This window comes from Lynx rufus, unplaced genomic scaffold (assembly GCF_022079265.1).
Source record: "Lynx rufus isolate CCGP_SWC_20201006 ecotype Redwood Valley unplaced genomic scaffold, mLynRuf1.p SCAF_13, whole genome shotgun sequence".
In the NCBI taxonomy this organism is placed as follows: Eukaryota; Metazoa; Chordata; class Mammalia; order Carnivora; family Felidae; genus Lynx; species Lynx rufus.
Window position 1 is genome coordinate 20,577,164 of NW_025814827.1, and position 14,853 is coordinate 20,592,016.

General features: G+C 38.1%; 1 protein-coding gene across 5 annotated transcripts in view; it reads left to right on the forward strand.

Annotated features, from left to right (window-relative positions):
- The window catches only part of RAB27A (RAB27A, member RAS oncogene family), a 77,832-nt gene that overhangs the window by 25,613 nt on the left and 37,366 nt on the right, over positions 1-14,853 (forward strand). Inside the window, exon 1 of one of the 5 annotated variants that reach the window (XM_047075084.1) lies at positions 7,627-7,671. The exons of the other annotated variants lie outside the window; for them this stretch is intronic. The gene's annotated coding sequence lies outside the window, so the exon portion shown is untranslated. Of the gene's footprint in view, positions 1-7,626; positions 7,672-14,853 lie in introns of those variants that run through there. 5 annotated transcript variants of the gene reach the window in all.

Consider the following 14,853-nt stretch of genomic DNA (forward strand, 5'->3'; position numbering starts at 1 on the left):
GAGCTTCCTCTCTCATATGCCCTGAATTGGCTGAGATGGGTTGAGATATTTGAAGCCCTCTTCCCCCAGGATGGGTGAGTAGATTCTGGCATTGCTGGAGCCCCCAAATCTGTTGCCTTTGATCATGAGCATTTGCTCCAGCTTGTCATACAAATAGCAGGCAAAAGGTTGGAAAACACTTTTCTAGACAAACTCTTGCTAGCATGTATCAGGAGATGTGCACACACATAATTTATAGCAATACAATATTGTTCCAAATGAGAACAAAAACATGGAGGATATGGTTTAGTTCCGCTAATTCTCATCTGAAAACCCACAGGCATTAAGTAATTAGAGAAGGGTTTTGGCATGTCATTTCTTAACATCAGCGGTAAAAGCGGTAATAATTGCAAGCCAAGTGAGACAGGCAGAGAAAGAAGCTGAAGGAAAATTATGTTTTTTTTCTGGCCAGTATGTGTTTTCATCGACATGTAGTCGGATGAGTGGTATAAGATGATGGGCATGATCTGAGTTTTGAAACTGAGCAGATGCCTTAATGATGGCTCCCCGAAGGAGAGAAAGTGGTGGAGGCAAAGTGACATCCAGCTGTCTTCCCTGATATTTCCCTCTTACTCCCTGCCAGATAAAGTACCATACAACAGGGGCATGATGTCTGCAAACAAAATTTTGTCAGAACAGCAGGGACTGGCCATCATGTTCCATGTAATTTTCTTTGGCTGAGAATCCCTGCTGTGATCCTTGGTCTTATGTGTTCCCTCTCCTGTGGTGGGTACAGGCCTGGCCTTCTTTTTTGACCCTTCACCATTGGTTCTTCTGCCTCTATACCAAGGACAGACATAAATGTGGGACCATAGGGAATGGAGAGGGTTTTCGGCATTTCTCTGTGGTGCAACTTTCCTAATACAAATCTCATCATCTTTCCCCTCCAAAAACCTGATCCCCACCACAGAAACCTTATGTCCACTCCAACTTTTTCCCTTCCCCCATTTCAATGGCCTCTTTCTGTCTGCAACACTACTTCACCCACTGTGATTCTTTGGAGTGCTTTGTCTGCTGCTTTCTCTTCAACCCACTGTGGCGCTGCATTATATTTTTAAATTAATGTCTCTTGGGCTCCTTCCATCTCATTCCCACTGCTGGTGCCTCTATCTAGGCTCTCATCTTTAAAGAGTGAGAAGTGATACAAAGGACAGCTGCTACCATGAGTCCATTTATCTTTCTCATTTGTCATGGCGAAACCCTGGACTCTGAACCTAGAATCAGAGAATAGAATGTTTTCTCAGAGACCATGGAGTTGAAACCTCCTTATTTGATATTTGAGGAAACAAGGCCTAGAGAGGGATGGTAGTAGATAGTATTAGAGGTAGTAGCAGAGCCAGAACTAGAAACCCATCCACTGACAGGTTAGTCGTTCAACCCTCTTCAACTTGCCACATTACCTCATAAGCATTCCTTTGAATTCATAATTACTTGTCTTCTGTCTCTCTGACTAAATTTTTAGGTGAAGAATTACTTCTTAGTCTTATTTGTAGCCCTTTCAGTATTTAACAGGGCTTCTCAATACTTGTTAAATTGAAGTCAGACCATGCCCTTGTACCACACATACGGTCTTCCCTATTCCTGACCACCTCACTAAATCCTTCTTGGCTTGGAAGGTATTCAGCTCAGGCCCTGGTTCCTGCTTGAAGCCTTGGTCAGATAGTTTTCCCGCCTTTTCTGACCTCCCAGAGTCTACTTGTCTTGTAAACCACCATCTTACTGTACCTAGCAGTTTATAGTTTATAAAATACATTCATGTAATGTATCCTTTAATACCAACAATAATCTTGCTAGATAAATATTCCCGTATTGAGGAAACAGTCTCAGAGAGGTTATGTGACTTGCCATAGGTCATACAGCAAGGAAGTATGTAACAGAGTTCAGGTCTTCTGACTTTATGCCCTTTGCACTTTTGATGTCCTGTGCTGGGTGGTCTATGTGGCATACTAGACACTTTGCTTCCTGATGATCTTATTTTTCCTGTGTTGAAAATGAATTCATTTTATTTCCTCACTCCAATACCAACTTCTTGAGGGGAGTGGCTGGGTCACATATTTCTTTGATGCCATTCATAGTTGCTAGCACAGTACTGGGCAACATAGAAGTTGTTTAAGTATGGTTAAGTTGAAAACAAATACAACTTAATTTACCAAAAAAGACCAGCTTTCACTGGAGTTCCAAGACCCTTTTTGAGTCACCCCTGAATGAAATCAGCAATGAACAGAGGGAACCAGAGGAAGGAAGAGGCTGTTAGAGAAAGCCAGATGGTAGACATAATTAGCAGTTGGGCGACAGCTGGCCTGTTGTCAGTCTGGTGATGAGGGGTGGTAGACCAGCAATACACAAGACCATCCTCAGGAATTGTGCAGTTTTGCTGAAGACTTTAGACACTTTCATGAGAAAGGAGAGAAGTACTTACAAGTAGCATAATACAAATTATGTATTGCTTAATACAAATTAAGCAGATAGAGCACGCATACATATTGAGAAAATGTTGGTTAAAGAAATATCCAGAGTAGGATGTGGCTTATGAAGACAGGTTTCCAGGGTGAGAGTGGAGTGGGTAGAGAAGCATTTGGCTTGGTTTGTGATCATTCCTTTACTACCTGAGGCTGTGAGAAAAGGGACATATAGGTAAGCATGTTTCCTTTAAAACAACTTTCCTTCCCTTTTCCCTTCTATGGCAATCAGTAGGGCCTCACCCCTGAGCCCTGGTGTCAAAAGAGAAGCTAGCTCAAATAATCACACACCATCTGTGCATAGAGATGTGTTGTGATGACTAAATCCATGGATATCTCTGGGACTTTCTCATTTCACATATTCTTGTGCATTTGCCCCATAGATTAGTGAGATGGTTCAGAAATTCCACTACTTGGACAACCTAACTATATTTCTAAACTATATTAATTTTTCTCAAAAGGATCACAAACATGCACTAACATCACATGCCCCACATTTTGGTTTGGAAATCACACTGCATCTCCTGAGTTCTGTAGCATTTTGCATCTGAATAAAATGTAAAACCTCTTCTGCTAGAATGCATATGAAAGATGTCCAATGTCCTAATGGTAGAAGCCTACACATGTTCTTTTATGAGCTTCTGTCTCTTAAGGGAACATAAAATTAAATCATTTTAGATTAGTAGTAATAGAACTTTAACATCTGTTCCTTCCTGTGTCAAAATGTCCACAGTGTAGAATTACTTAATAGGAGCTGAAGGAATGTGTGTGTCAACTACTCAGAGATGCCAGCAATTAAGGGAAATTATTTCAAATCAGAAATTGTAATTTATATGCAGTAGACTCTGAAATGTAAGTATGTAAAACCTTTTCTGTGACATTCATATATGAATTTTTAAGGTAATTTCTCATTAAAAATTGATTAATATCATTGGGGTTTATTGTTAGAAGTTTTAGTTTATTTTCAATGCTTGATACCTATACAGCAATTGTATTTTTATGTGATGTGCAAATGTATATGGGAAAGTTCTAATTTAAAAAGGATACCAGGGGCACCTGGGTGGCTTAGTCAGTTAAGTGTCCCAAGTCTTGATTTCAGTTCAGGTCATGATCTCATGGTTTGTAAGTTGGAGCTGCAAGTTCAGGCTCCTCTCTCTTTGCTTCCCTTCCTCCCTCCTTCCCTCTTTCTTTCTCTCAAAATAAACTAAAAAAAAAAAAAAAAAAAAAAAAAAAAAGGATACCATTGGTAACACTGTTTTTTGTCTTTTTTTTTTTTTTTTTTTTCAACGTTTATTTACTTTTGGGACAGAGAGAGACAGAGCATGAACGGGGGAGGGGCAGAGAGAGAGGGAGACACAGAATGGGAAACAGGCTCCAGGCTCTGAGCCATCAGCCCAGAGCCTGACACGGGGCTCGAACTCATGGACCGCGAGATCGTGACCTGGCTGAAGTCGGATGCTTAACCGACTGCGCCACCCAGGCGCCCCTGTCTTTTTTTTTTTTTTTTTTAATGGAAGTATAATTCCTGAGGTCTAAACATTCAACTTAAAAACTTTTACAGTCAAACTTGTGGGTATGTGGAAGTTAACTTTATATTTAAAAAGTTTACTTAATGGGGCGCCTGGGTGGCGCAGTCGGTTAAGTGTCCGACTTCAGCCAGGTCACGATCTCACGGTCCGTGAGTTCGAGCCCCGCGTCAGGCTCTGGGCTGATGGCTCAGAGCCTGGAGCCTGTTTCCGATTCTGTGTCTCCCTCTCTCTCTGCCCCTCCCCCGTTCATGCTCTGTCTCTCTCTGTCCCAAAAATAAATAAACGTTGAAAAAAAATTAAAAAAAAATAAATAAAAAGTTGACTTATTAAAATATGATTATGGAATTGTGAGATTGATTGTCATGGTGGCTTATAAAAACTTTTTCTTACTACTTTACAGTTATCTCTCATATATGTAGAATCTCATTTCATCATCATTAAAAATTTTAATATCACTTGTTTCTTTAATGTCCTCCAAACACTCAAAAAAATTTCTAAAGTTGTTGCTTATCAATTTCTTAAAAATTCATGGATACTTACATTCTCATGGTATTTTGTCATGTGCTTTATGCTCCTTTTGTCTATAATTCTCTTTACCCTATTGACTTGTTCTCTTGCTGATTCAGTCAACATTTTTATTTTGTGTTAGTAAATTTATATTGAGTTTTTTTTTATCCATTCCTTTTTAAACAAGGTCTTCTAGATTTTCTTCTGAGTGACCATCTTGCCCACTCACTTTAGCCCCAATATATTTAGACTCCTGCCTTAAAATATTATTGAAAAAACAGGGACTTGGTTCCCATAGTGCCCTTATCTTAGGCTTGGCTGATGACAAAGACAGGTATGGCTTTGGGGAACCAAATGGTAATCTGGACGCATGGCCTTCCATATGCCCAAGGTAGGAAGAGGAAACTTAGTGAAGGAATCTGGTTGGAACAATTAGGGAGCCTTTGAAATTGGATGGGCTAACAGGAGAGAGCAACCAGATGGAAAAAAATTGCTCTGACTTAGAAGGTAATCTCTCAGGTTTTTGATAAAACCGCAACCACTGAAGGCCTTTTCTAGGTGTTGTCCCTACTGTCTGTAATTAGCTAAAATGTCTCTCCAGTCTCTAGGACTACATGTTCTCCTGAATTCCTGGGACACTCTTCCACAAATCCATAAACCACTTCTCTCCTTTTTGATCTGTTCCTTACTTTGTTGGTGTTTGACTTTGATGTGACCTTGACCACCTGTCTGGGAACCTCCATTTGTATTTAGCCCCTTGTGTCTTGAATTGGTTCTGTGCCACCTACACATGAGCCTGCGTGCTCTGGTAGGGAGGATAAGAAGTTGTTCTTTTCCCATTTTCCCACCACTCCTTTCTCCTTCCCTGGAACTTTTGAATAGTTTAAAGTAGCAACGTTTTCATGACATAGCCATTAGCTGGAACAAAGCATTTTGTGGATAAAATATAATACTGGCAATTTTTCCTGAATTAATAGAAAAAAAATAAAATTAGCAGAGAGAATTTTCAGTTTTTCTCTATCACTATTAAAAAGAAACTTTGTGCCTTTTTATGCTACTCTGGTTATAGTTTAGTATAAAGTGGCTTTGGATATAGCACAAAATAATAGCTTCTTGAGTTTGTTGAGACTAATCTGGATATATTTTCTGATGGCCTCAGTGTGTCCATTTAGTCCCATTAGCAAGGGATCACCAAGGTAGCTGGTTATAAACATCCATCTAACAATTCTCATTTTCAAGGACACTGGTACCTGTCCCAAGGTGGGGTGTGACGGGTGCTGCTTTTTTGTTCACTTTTGGCCAGTTCGGTGTGGATTTTTCCAGGACTTTTTAGACTTAGACCCATAGACCTTCATTTCCTGTGAGTGACCCAATGATCATTGTCTCCAAGACTCTATCTTACCAACTTACCTTAATTCTCTCAAGCTTTAGGTACCCCTACTTGGAGTTCTCATCAGGGACACCCAGTATATTTTAGGTTTTCCCTCCCAGGTGAGACGAGTCCTAAAAATGTGGTAAGTGGGGGAGATCTGAGAGGTGGCATCTTAAGGAGATGTTCAGTAGAAAAGCCTAGCAGGCCTTACAAAAATGTGTTGTCGATCTAAGGCTAAACACCTTAGGCAGACAGGAAGTGTTTGTGTACAAAGGCAAATGAGATGATTCAGTTGGGTGGAAGGTAGAGCTTTCCTCACTGGTTTCCAAATGTGTGCAAAGGACCCTTGATAGTCCTTGTGGGGGCCACAGGCTTTGGAGGTCAGGTATCATGTTCATCTTATTATCAGAATGGTTCCACTTTCATTGGTTTTGTATATTGGAGTGCCATGTAAGATTTCATTTGAAGAAACTTGCTAAAGATAGTTTGCAACTGGCTGGACCAAAGCAATTTTCTGAGGTAGTGAAAGGTTTACTGCAATGACCTGATGTAGGTTTTCTGAGACCCTGTGCAGGAGTATCCAACAGGCTGTGAAGATACTAATCTGCAATAGACAAGAAGTAACCCAAACTTAGAATAGCTCAATCATATTTATAGAAGTCAAACAAGAAGCTCTCCAAACATAAAATCATCTCTACAGTGATCTGTAATCAAATGTTTTGATGCAGCATATTGTGTTCATTCCTTATTGCTCAATTGACTGTCCTAATGGGATGGAAGCAAACATGCTAAACAGATGTGCCTCAGCCTTGCTGTCATGTACGGAGAGTGGCTCACATATGCCTCTTTAAATAATTTCACAAGAGTGGACCCAGGGATCTACTCTGAATTTTAAAAAAAGAGAAAGAAAAAGGAGAGAAAAGCCTAGTGCAAATTACATTAATTTGTACTCCATTAATAACACATTTATAGATATTTCAAGTAACATATATGCTCTAAAGACAGAAACAAATAACTTAGGCAAGCAGTATAAATGAATAATTTGGATGTCTCTAAATCTGCTATATAACTTGTGTGACTATACGAGTTTTTATTCCAAATCAAAAAAATAAAGGTAAAACAGACCTTTGAATAAAAAGTTACAGAACTCTTAAAGTACCTCCATGGATCTCAGTGTTCTACATAACACAAAGGCCACAGATTGAATGCCTCATGAATAAGGACTGCAATGCCTTGTTCTTTTATGATGCTTTATATTCATCTTCTTTAAGATATTATCTTGTACTTATTTTATAAGAAAAATCCAGTTTCTTCACACACCTTTCTCAGAAACAGATAAAGTAGTAAAATGTAAATAAAGGTAATATCAGATTGAAAAACATAACTAGCATACAACTAACAGGGTATATAGATAATTTTCAAACAGTCATGGAACATTCATAAAACTTAAGAAATCCCTCAAAATTTGATATTATGCAGAACAATTTTGCTGACCCAAGATGCATAAAATTAGAAATCAACAGCAGTAGCTAAACAGCCAACTGTGATCATACAGGTTAATTTAGAAATTGGCTGGATGGTTGCAAGTACATTGTAGTTTCTCGGTCCTTTTGCATAAGTAAATCCAAGGCACACCCCATTCTATAAACAGCTGCTGACAGAAATGCAAACAGTCCTTTCCAAGACTGCACACTGAATGGGTGGAACAAGGAAAGACTTCCTGAGAATCCATAAGAAGTATATCCGATTAGACCTTGTCAGTTGGGTGAGTTTCTTTTCTTTCCTTTTGATTCAGCTATTAAAGAATATGATACTTTCTAGGGAGCAATTGAACACATATTCTAAATACATTACTGTAGAAAGTAGACTTGAGAAGGACCCAAAAGACCTATAACCAGCTGTCTGTAACTTACTGACACCCAATGGGCAAGGCTGAGAATCCTCGTGTCATTGTTTGGGTTGTGCTAAATCATCAGGAAATAGCTTGATTTTCTGAGCCTATTTCAATGTTCTTTTTATAATTTTTTATTTAAATCTTTAAAATTGAGGTATAATTGACATTCATTGTATTAGTTTCAGGTATATAGCGTAACTTTTCAATTTTTGCATATGTTGCAAAATGATAACCATGGTATGTCTTGTTACCACCTGTCCTATATGGTGATAGAATTTTTGTGTGATGAGAACTTTTAAGATTTACTCTCTTAGCAAGTTTCAAATATGCAATACAATGTTATTAACTGTATTTTCCATGCTGTATGTTACATCCCCAAAACTTATTTATTTCATAACTAGACATTTGTATCTTTTGACTTCCTTCACCCATTTTGCCCTCCTCCACTCCCTGCCTCTGGCAGTCACTGATCTGTATTCATGAGCTTGGGGTGTTTTTTTCCCCCACATATAACTGACATCATGCAGTATTTGTCTTTCTCTGTCTGACTTATTTCACTTAGTATAATATCCTCAAAGTACATTCATCTTGTCACAAATGGCAAGATTTCCTTTTTTATAGCTGAGTAGTATTCCTTTGTGTGTGTGTTATATTTGTGTGTGTGTGTATTGATATCATTTTCTTTATCATTTATCTTTTGACAGATATTTATGTTGTTTCACTATCTTAACTGTTGTAAACAATGCTGCAGTGAACATGGGGTGCATATATCTTTTTGATTTTGTGTTTTTATTTTCTTTTGACAAATAACAGAAGTGGAATTATGGGGTCATATGATTGTTTTATTTTTAATTTTTTGAGGACACTGTATACCGTTTTGCTCAGTGGTTGCACCAATTTACATTCCCACCAACAGTGTACAAGGGCTTCCTTTTCTTCCTACCTTCATCAACACTTGCTATGTCTTAACTTTTTGATAATAATCATTCTAAGAGGTATGAGGTGATATCTCATTGTGGTTTTGATTAGCATTTTCTTTGATGATTAGTGACGATGGACATCTTTTCATGTACTTGGTGGTCATCTGTATGTCTTCTTTGGCAAATGTCTATTCAGGTCCTTGGCTCATTTTTAAATCAGATTATTTGTTTTGTTTTGTTTTTTGGTGTTTTGTTGTAGGACTTCTTTATATATTTTGCATATTAATCCCTTAACAGGTATATGATTTGCAAAAGTTTTTTCCCATTTAATATGTTGGCTTTTTGTTTTGTTGATAGTTTCCTTAATGGAGCAGCGTTTTTTAAAAGAAGAAAGTTGGTATATGGTAGGAATATTTACAGCTGTTTAAACTCAGGATGGACTTGTATCAGTATGTTGCCTGTTCATTAACATTATGGGAAAACCAAAACTAGCGCAGTACTGAGAAGAATTTATGTTCCTGAAATGGCTCTATTCCCAGGAATAGATGGGGCAAATCTCTTTTCCTTATTGGAAAAGTAGAAGTCCTTGAAGACACAGCAGCACTTGAGCTTACTGAGAGGGTCCAATACCTTGAAGTTAACATGGCAACTCACTGTGTTATAAGGAAATGTGCATTCATTGACTGGCATTGTTGGTGTAAGGTCAGTTTTTGCACACACAAATTGGTGTTGGGGAAAAGTACCTGAAAATGAGAGACAGGAAAGCCAGAAAGGGGAAAAGAGAGTAGAGAGGTCATGGCACAGGGGTAATTATTAGCAACAGGGCTGTTAGAACCCAACATGGGGGGTGGTTGAGGGTGGATGTTAGACTATGGAAAAGAAAACCAGTTATGAAGTGATGGAATCCTGTGTGTGTTAATAAGCCACCACGTAACCAAAGAGCATATTCCTGGGGGCTGAGAACAACCAAGCTCTGATGTGGTCAGCAGGGATGAGGATGTGGGGTAGGTAGGACAAAGGAGAAGTGGAACCATATCTGGAACATCTTAGTAACCATTGTAAGCATCTGTGTGCCAAACCAAGGGTTCAGTTTAGCCTTTGGAGTAGGGTATGTGGGATGGGAGCTCCCAACATTCACAGTTCCTGCAAGTATGTAGGTCATCACAGAAAAGTTAAAGTATGGTCCCTGTCCTTTAAGAAATCAGTGAAATGTTTTCACTATACTGTAAAAATCACCCTTATAAACAACATTGAAAATAATATCCTAGTGTGTAATTGGCTGGATCTGGAAGGGCAGAGTGGTATTTATTCTGGACACACTTTACCTACGCGGTGAATAATACAGAGTGCTCACGTTCTCATTTTTTAAAAAAAGGCAATGATAATGGAGCTCTTCACTTCCCCAGTTATTGTCAACTCAGGGATATTTATCTCACTGTTTTTATTATTTGGACAGTGATCCTCAACAGGTCTTCCTTCTTCTAATTCCTAAATTTTTTCTATCCTAATATTTTTCTTGGAATGAAAGAAGCATCATTGCTACTTCACAAATTAAAGTTGTTTGCTCCTTGATTTGGCGTGTTTCTCCTGACAGATTAACACCTTTGCTGTGTTGCAGTACACGAAAAACTTGCAGCAGGTGAGAGGCGAGAAAAAGCCAGGCTGTGCTGGTCAAAGGCCTCACCACACATGTCCCATGTTCTGGGAGGACAAGTATTGGGAGAAGCACCACTGACTCCATTTCTAGGTGAAAAATGTAAGGTGTTGTGTGTTTTGTGACCTTGGAAATGCATATTCCAATATCAAGTCCTGCAAGTCTACATGATTTTTTTATCCTTGCAGTCCTGCCTGGGGTAGCAGTACTGTCATTCGTAGTATTTCTGCCTCTGAGTCCAAGCCCAGAATTTGGTGGCACTCCGACACAGCCAAATGCCATCATTTAGCTTGCGACAGCAGAATTCCTTCTGTCAACCAGTTGACTTGCAGATAGCCCACCTTCCAAGTAGCTGAAGTCCCTCCTCCTTTTCTATTTTTGGAAAACATTTTCACTCCATTCTTGGAGAGTTTTATAAAGTTTTCAGTGTCATTCTTAAGGTATTGTGGAAAAAGTACCAGGCTTAAAGTCGTAAGATCAGTGTTCAAGCTTTAATCTGTTGTAATCATACGAGAACTGTGACCTACTGATAGCTATTAGGCATTTTGCTACTTATTTTACACAGGTAGGTGGTGGCGTCCTGTTGTTTGAATATAGGAGGCCCTGACTCCAGTGTTTGTTAACATCATCTTCTATGTGCTTTTAAAAAGCAGCCTCTGTGTCGGAGTAGACTTTACAGATTTTTCACTTCTCTCAGATTCTTAATTTCCAGCTTCATGGTGTCATTAAGAAGCACATTTAGCCATGGATTGGATGTTGCAGTGACATATGGTTGTGTCCATTATGGGGCTGCTTTCACATTGTTTGAGATATTACTCAGCAAACCAAACAGCCACTCCTATTGCCATAGTATGGCCTATATTTTACAAACGACCTATTCTACAGCGTGCCCTTTCCTTGTTACCTTGTATCTCTATAAAACAAGAATTACTTATCACAAACTACAAGTAATATAACACCCAGTGTTTACTTTCCATAAATTCCTATAAACACTCATATTTTGATCCTAAAAGAGATTCAAGCAATAAATAAACTCTTTTAAGTAAATGAATCAATGGTCTCCATAAATTAAAAAAAAAAAGCCATAATTTCATTTGAATCATTCCACAATGGTCTTCCAGAAGAACACTCTCCACTTTCAAGAATAATTCCAATGTCCCCTTCTTTCCTAATGTGTAGTTGCTTGTATTTGTTTACTGGGTTATGTTGCTCACATACTGAAATGATGGTAACATTTCAGAAATAGGTCAACGCCTGGATTGAGACTGTTTATTCTTTATTTACCCTAATAGTTCTCTTTAATACTCACAAAGAATTTGCAAATGTCTAGAGGAAGAATTTACAAATGAGGAAATGTTTGGATGTCCTGCAAGTTTTTGGAAATGTATGTTTAATCTCATGGTATTTGCAGATCACTTTATTTTTTCTTTGGATAACTTGCTATGCTGGAATACTACCATCTGCTATAAGTCAGTCTTTTCACTTTGTTTAAATGAGGAGAATGGAATATTCCTATGTAGCAGGTGCATCTATAAATATTAAGCCAAATGATATGCAAATTTAGATTTTTAGCCAGGGATCTCTCTCCCGTTACTGTTAAGGATGGATCCATGATATTCTATAAAACACTGTATTGATAGGAATGTATGTATGAATCATAGGTGATAGGTGAATATCTAATGCAGTTTATAATATTCAGAATTTAGATAAAATCAAACTCATCCTTCAATAAAGTGTCAAGGAAGAGCTAGATTCCAATTTCCTTCTGTTTTTCAAAGCTGTTAGATTTCCACTTAGTTCTCTCTACCCAAGATATTTTCACAAACAAGACCAGCTCCTACTCAAGAGGACAGAAACCTATCTCCTCATACTTAGACAAGAAATTGAGAAGAGGAAGCCTACGTACAGGGAAGGCAGAGGCTGTCTTCTCTTGTGGAAATGGAGCAGTACACATGTTGTTTCTGTAGTAAGAGTGGATGTGTTTCATTCCAGGATGTAGGAATTGCAATGGTCTGAGACCATTGTAGCCAGGGCTTATTTGGTAAACACAAGTTGACCCCACTCATATCTTGGTACATCTTAAAATGCTTTTTCTACCCTGCCTCACTCTGTATGATTTCTCTTTCCTTTTTCTGCTGTTTCTATTATGTTTGTGCTTCAGAATGCCAGGAATGGGTCAACAGTGGTTCCATAAACAAAACAAAATAAGACAAGCCTCCTGATTTTTAACATTAAAATTTAAAAACACTGATAGACTTTATTGTTCTATGCCAGTCATTGGTACGTGAACATTTTTATCTAGATGAATGCTTGGATAAGGGGATATTAATATGTACGACAGAACATGAGGCGATAGAGTTCCCAAAAATGCTGATGTTTTATGCTTTATCAGAAAAATAGTTACATTCATATGCTCCAGTTTCTACATAGAAATCACTTTGGGCAAGACAAGTGGAATCCATAAGCTCTATAGCAATACTGTAATATTTTATTAACCTAAGAAGTTCAAAATCTTTTCCAGTAAAAATTCTGGACATATACCTCATGTTTCTCTTTTAAAAGTTGTCTCTTTATTGGCACACCTAGGTGGCTCAGTCAGTTAAGTGTCCAACTCTTGATACTGGCTCAGGTTGTAATCTTGTGGTTGTGAGATGGAGCCCTGTGTCAGGCTCCATGCGGAGCGTGGAGCCTGCCTGGGATTTTCTCTCTTCCTGTTGCCCTCTTTCTGTCCCTCCCCCCTCTTTCAAAATAAGTATTTTTTTTTAAGTTTTCTCTTTATTCTCTATTGAGCTTCACATTTTTCTTCGTTTTGCATCTTTATATGCATGCCACACATGTGGCTTGTGCACATATCGGCAGGGAAAAAGTACTATGGGGGTATGAATTTTGATGTCATATTGTGTTATGTTTAGAAAGGAAGATTAAAATATTCATGAGGATTGGCTTTTTTGAAAAACCATAGAGGTGGGTATAGTCAGTAGAAGAATATACCTTAGGATGTGTCTAAAAGTGTAAGATTTCCATGGTGAGTATTGGCTCTCCATTGTGCTCAGGCAACAAGCACAGAAAAGGCAGTCAATAAATATTTGATGAATGAAAGAGAGAGTGAATGAGCCAGAAGTATCCTTACAGAGAACTTAAGGCAGCACTACAGAAAATAATCTTGATTGGAGAGAAGAGTACTAAGCTCGAGACCAAACAAGTTTGTAAGGAAATGAAAAACTTGATGATTTTTATGCTCTTTCCACTTTGAAACCACAAGAAAGAAAGACCTAAAGAAAGGATTTACAGGAGATGGTACAAGTATCAAGATACTTAATTGCTTGGATTTACTATGACCAATAAGAGGCAGACAAGCCCTCAGTTTCTGACTTCTCTTCTTGGGGGAACCAATCAGAAGGAAGGGCTTTGTGACCGAGACGCAGAAGTACAGGCCTTTTATCCCAACTTCTCTGAGTCTAAGCCTTGGTTATAAAGCAATTCATCTCTGTAAGAGCTGGCACCACAGAAAACTTTGGTTCCTGAATCAAAGCAACTATAACTGAGGTTCCTGGCTTTTAAGGAAGGAAAGGAATACAGAGAGAACAAAAATCATGATATGTTAGAAAAGGATACAGTGCTAGAATTTAGACTAGGGATCTAGCTCAGTCCCACATCTAACCTGCTGGTTGATTTTATATTATTCACTTGTCTTTTCTGAGCTTCATTCAGTTTTCTCTTGTAGAAATTAAAATATTCAACTCACGAACACTCCAGCTCTGAAACTGCCAAAAATCACACAGATAAAACTTAGTGTTAGTTTGGAATGCCAAGATAGCTTTTGTGATGGATGAAGACTTCATAAGTGATTGTACCTAAATTGAATGTTTCCTATGATTTTTCTAAAGGTTCAGGTACTGGGTTAAATAAGAATAGATTGTAAAATGACATGCCTTGCTGAAAACTTGATGAGACTATTTGGAATAGTATTGCTAAAGACAAATTTCAATTATTGAACGCTTAACACAGAGCAAGCAATATGCTAAAAGCTTTCTGTAGATAATGTCACTTAGTAGCCATTATTATCTCCACTTTATGGTTGAAAGAATGGAGGTTTAAAGAACAAGGAGTCTCACACAAAGAGTCAAAATTTGAACCCAAGCCTACTTCCCATCATATTAAGAAAATATCACTCTTTATGTATTATAACTCTTATACAGACCATTGAGTTTTCTTTAAGGATGATGACTGATAAAATCATGTATATCTAGTACTGTTTGTGGCACATGGTGATTATTCAACTAATATTATCCTTCCCTTTTTTTTTTTTTTTTTTTTTTACTTTCTGTACTAAATATGGGTGATAGAGGGAAGATTTGGCTTTCAAGAAATGGCTGACCTATCTGGAATAGTTTTAGAATGATTCTGCCAAATGATAGGAGATCCTAAGTTTGGAGTCTGTGATTGACTTTAATAGGAAGCTTTATGGAGAATTTGGGC